Source organism: Lipotes vexillifer, unplaced genomic scaffold, assembly GCF_000442215.2.
Source record: "Lipotes vexillifer unplaced genomic scaffold, Lipotes_vexillifer_v1.1 scaffold1339, whole genome shotgun sequence".
NCBI classification, from domain to species: Eukaryota; Metazoa; Chordata; class Mammalia; order Artiodactyla; family Lipotidae; genus Lipotes; species Lipotes vexillifer.
This window is the reverse complement of record NW_006771642.1, coordinates 634433-640192: the sequence shown is the minus strand read 5'-3', so window position 1 is coordinate 640192 and position 5760 is coordinate 634433.

Genomic DNA, 5760 nt, shown 5'->3' with positions numbered 1-5760 from the left:
CCCCCCCCCCCCCCCCCCCCCGCACAGGCATTTCCCCCCACTAAATCTCTCACACATCTAATCCTCTCTTGGCATTTTCTCCATGGAGTTCTAAACTGACACGGGACCTGTACAGAACAAGGGAGCGTACAGACACGTGGAAAAGCCACTTCTCCAGGATGTCCCCTGGGGAAGTCGCCCCCTCCCCTCCTAGAGGATGCCTGTGGGCTCACAGGAGCAGGAAGCCAAGGGCAGGCGGCTTTCTCTTCTCCAAGCACCGTAAAAACCACCACAGGGATGGGAAAATTTATTTTCTCCCACCATTATATTCCCATGGTGATGAGCATTTCTGGAAAAATATTATAAGCATGTGGTTTAAGAGTGGCAATTAAGCCTTCCAAGGTCAGGGTCTACCTTTTTTCTCTCTCTTGCCAGTGTCGAAGCTTGGACCCAGGGAAGCCAGGTAGTTGATCTTTGCTGAACAAATGAAACGCACTGATGTCACAACTGGGGCCAACCACGTTAAAGGCTCTATATTCCTGATCTTCTGGATCTGAAAAGGAATTATTTTAAAAATTCTTAAGTATGGTAGCCTGCTTTAGTTTATTTTGGAGCATTTCCAAATGCTCACTTTTCAAGGATAGGTGGAAGAAAGACAAAGTCTTTTCCAAAAAGAATTATTTGTATATAAAGTGCAAAGAGACTGGAGTGGGGGTGTGTTGCGGTGGAGCAAAGTGTGGGACAGAGACAAGTAGCTGACCAGGAACCGGGCGGGGGACAAAGGGAGGTATCCTTTCTCAATGCTACTGTCACCTGAGTCTGTGTTCACCAGGGTCCTGTATCTAGGCCATTAAGGACCAGCACATGGTTCCCTATCTCCTGAGCAGCTCTGTCCCCATGAGGAGCTTTGTATGAAATCAGGGGTTCACCTGAGTACAGTCTGAGGGAGTCAGCCAGAATGGGTGGGGTCTGGAAACCATATGTGTACTTTTTTTTTTTACTGAGGTATAGTTGTTTTACAATGTTGTGTTAGTTTCTACTGTACAGCAAAGTGAAGTGGAGTTCCCTGTGCTATACAGCAGTTATCTATTTTATACATATTAGTGTATATATGTCAGTCCCAATCTCCCAATTCATCCCACCCCCTCCCTTTCCCCCCTTGGTGTCCATACGCTTGTTCTCTACATCTGTGCCTCTGTTTCTGCCTTGCAAACCGGTTCATCTGTACCATTTCTCTAGATTCCACATATAAGTGATATTATACGATATTTGTTTTTCTCTTTCTGACTTAATTCACTCTGTATGACAGTCTCTAGGTCCAACCATGACTCTGTGCCCAACCATGTCTCTACCATATGTGTACTTAATTATTCCATAAACACACACTAAGCTGGTACTGAGTACAGGGGTGGGTGTTAAATGCCGGAGAAAATTTTCTGCCCCTAAAGAATTTTTAATCTAGAAGAAACTATGCCACATTATAGGGAATTGCAACCAAGGAACTGCAGAGGGAATAATTAGAGGAAGTTGCAGAGGTATAGCTTCAGATATGGGGATCCTTCCTGGAACCCATCCTAAGGCCATGGAGCCAGGCTTCTGAGAGTCTGGAAGTGCACATGTATGACACTGATCTACTGTGGACTGAGGGGTGCAGATGGATGGGGGAGGGGGGTTGACGGTAGAATATGACTTCCCAAATCTGTGCACACCTAGGAAGCACCTATGGCCTGATGAAAGTGTTCTCCATACTGCACTCATTTTGCCAGAAGTTTCTTTTTTTTTTTTTTAACATCTTTATTGGGGTATAATTGCTTTACAATGGTGTGTTAGTTTCTGCTTTATAACAGAGTGAATCAGTTATACATATACATATGTTCCCATATCTCTTCCCTCTCTGTCTCCCTCCCTCCCACCCTCCCTATCCCACCCCTCCAGACAGCCACAAAGAACCGAGCCGGTTTCCCTGTGCCATGCGGCTGCTTCCCACTGGCTATCTACCTTACGTTTGTTAGTATATATATGTCCATGTCTCTCTCTCGCCCTAACACACCTCACCCTTCCCCCTCCCCATATCCTCAAGTCTGTTCTCCAGTAGGTCTCTGTCTTTATTGCTGTTTTACCCCTAGGTTCTTCATAACATTTTTTTTTTCTTAAATTCCATATATATGTGTTAGCATACGGTATTTGTCCTTCTCTTTCTGACTTACTTCACTCTGTATGACAGACTCTAGATCTATCCACCTCATTACAAATAGCTCAATTTCGTTTCTTTTTATGGCTGAGTAATATTCCATTGTATATATGTGCTACATCTTCTTTATCCATTCATCCGACGATGGGCACTTAGGCTGTTTCCATCTCCGGGCTATTGTAAATAGAGCTGCAATGAACATTTTGGTACATGACTCTTTTTGAATTCTGGTTTCCTCAGAGTATATGCCTAGTAGTGGGATTGCTGGGTCGTATGGTAGTTCTATTCGTAGTTTTTTAAGGAACCTCCATACTGTTCTCCATAGTTTGCCAGAAGTTTCTACCGAAGAAGTATGGCGTCTTGGCTAGGGCTGAAGGAATTACTAGTGTTTGTCATGAAAATAAGAATAGGAGTATGAAGCCTCCTAATAACTAATTAACGACTTCTTCCAGTTGTAAAGTACTGGGGGCTGCAATGTTGCAATTATTATCACAAACATATATGTGAACTACAACCTCGTGTCTAGCCATGGTGTTTACATAAATTGCCACATCCATACACATATTGCTTTCTAACTGCTTTCTAACAAATCGGCTCCCAACACTTAGTGGCTTCAAACAATAATCATCTGTTTTGTTCATGAATGTGAAACGTGGGCAGGGCTCATGATGGATGACTGGTCTCTGCTCCACGATGTCTGGGGTTTAGCTGGAAATGTCTCAACAGCTGCGGCTAGAACAGCTGGGGTTGGCCGGGCATCTCTCTTCGCGTAGTCTCAGGATCTCTCTGCGTGGTCTCTCCGGTGTGGCAATCTCAAATTGGTCATACTTCTCACATGGTGGCTGAAGATCCTAAGAGCAAGCATTCCAGTGACAAATGTAGGAGTCGAGTGGTCTCTTATGACCCAGTTTAGAACTCACAGAGTATCATTTCTATCATATTCTAGTGGTAGAAGCCATTACATGCCTGCTCAAATTCAAGGAAAGGAAACACAGACACTTTTATTGATAGGAAGAGTGTCAAGAATTTGCAGACATGTTTTAAAATTGCCACAATGTGCAACTCACACGCAAAGTCACTTATAGACACAATCATGTTCGTGTACAACGTAACCAATATCATCCTCATACAATCCTTTGGATTGGAAAATCAGGGAGGCAATTCTAATTTGGGGGTGATCCTGCCCACCTCTACAACCATCAGGTTACTGCAGGGCTGAGAATCCTCTGGATTAGATCCTCGGAAGCCAGAAGTCTTCTAAGTGGGTTGAGGCACGATTGCCTGGAGAAGCCCTCATTTAATCTCCTTCCTGATCGCAGAGATCTCATCATGCCATGAGCCCACCTCCTGCTCTGACCAGGAAGCAGAAAGCAATGACTGACAAAGGTTAAGTTTTGATTGGGAATATGAGGAAAGAAGCCTGAAGCCACCCTGGCTGATGACTGGCTTGAGGACTAAGGGTCCTGCGTGCACGACCTCAGGGAGAGACTGCCGAGGTCAACTTCTCTTTTCCCCAAAGGCAGACCTTGGGCGGAAACTTGCTTGGCTTTTGGCTGCTTCGGAGGAAGTGGCCCAGGGGAACTCCCACCGTGGTTTACTCTTTAGCTCCTCTGAGCTTATCATGACTGCTTCCCTTTTCCAAGGCTCCGGGCCGGGGCAAATTCTCTGCAGAGAACAATGGTCTTCAGTGGGAACACCATCGTAACACAAAAGGGAGGGGGGAAAATAGAAGCCACCTGGGTGCCCCACCCCGCCCCGCCCCGTCATCTCCCTTGGTCTGGTGGAGCCAAGCCTCGATAATCTGAAAACACAGTGGAGGCAAGTCCCCTCCCTGTCACGAAAAGCCAGTAGCCCAGCGCGACAGGGCTCCCGGTGGGAGCTTGGTTCCTATCGGAGGAGACGAATTTCCAGGAAGTCCTAGGAGCAAGATAAGCAGGTGGAACTTCCCCCAGTTCTCCTGTTGTCTTTGGGAACAAGGCTGAAACTGGGCCCTGGAGAGAACAACCAGCGGTGGACCAAGGGAGGGAGCTGAGAGGCAGGGAGGGAAGATGAGAGGTGTCGCCAAATGCGGCTGTGGGGTGGGGTTTTGACTAAGGTTATAGAGGCCACAAAGGAGATGGAGGAGGAAAAAGAGTAGGGGGTGCTGAAGCCAGGGGGAGATGGCAATTATAAATGGGCCCACATAAGACAGAATGTCTGAGTGCAACATGTCCTCCTGCACTGATTTGTCCCTCATCCCTTCTGCACACCTGTGTGGACAGGTGTGTGCTCAGACCATCTTTCCTCACCCTCTCTGGATCTCACTTGAATACCCACTGCTCATTCCGCTCCCCAGATCAGGATCCTCCAAGGGCTTCCTTCTGTCTCTGAAGAGGAGCCCAAACTCCTCGAAGGGTCTTCGTGCTCTGACTCGACCTCACCTCACCCCAATCCTGCCCCCTGCCCTGACTCTGTGGGGTGCTCTCATTGCTCCAGGAATTTGTTCTTCCTGCTGTCTCCAACGGCAGCGGCTTTCCTCCTTCATCCGTGTGTTGCCGAACCTTCTCCATCTTCAAGGCCCAGTCAAACCAAGCCTTCCCTGCTCACCTGAGCCGAGAGAGATCTCAGTGTGTGTTCCCACAGGACCCTGTGCCCGAGCAATAACACATCTGGCGTGTCTTATACGGCAGCTATGATGCTGTCTGGTGCCCTTGGCTGGCAGCTCTCCTAGGAAGAGAGCTGCCTATTCATCTTTGATTTCTTCAGAAGGCCCAGCACAGGGACTGACACATGCAAGACACATGTTGACTGGATTCTATCATTATCATGGCCAGTAATGTCGAGTGTTTGACAAATGGCCTGCTTCACAATTAGACTGATACTGTGGCTGAAGCTATATTAGCATTTCGGTTAAGTTTTACTTGGCAAAGCAAAAGTAAAATGATTTTTTCTTTCCCCAAATGTCATCTTGGGGAAAGTACAAGAGAAAACCCTAGTTGACTAGGACCTTCAAGTGACTTGGGCAGAGGGCCTCAGACTTTCCACTGCCCTAAATGGAATGGCAATAAGACACAACGCAAATGAAGGAAGCAGAAGTGTGCTCGGTAAGAGCAAGTGAAACTGGGCCCCTTAAGGGTAATTCTCTGTTGGAGACGCAAGAACTCAGATTTCCCCGAAGAGCAAAGCGCAGACAGCCAACAGCCGCTCATTCGGCCAACTGCTCAACAAACTTTACCGAGTGCCCACCACATGCCAGGCCCCGCGCTGGGTCCGGGGATGCGTATGCAGGGGTTTTGTTTCATTAACACAGGTGTAAGGGGATATGACACAAACCACCGGAAAATTCAGATGCAGAGTAAGTGCCACAAGACTAAATGACATCAAAGTTCAGTCTGGAGAAGAAAGAAAGGACTTCCCAGAGGAGGCTGGGAAGTGGCCATGCTTCTCTCCTTGGAAAGGCCGTTGGTAAAAGTGAATGAAGTCCCTGTGCAGAAAGGAGGGGAGCTGACAAGTGGGGAGAGGGTCCTGGTGCCTTCCAGTCCTTGGTTGCAATTGTTCCATCCCACGTTTAGGTATCTGAGACTCTCAGAATGCTTCCAGTAAATTCTTCT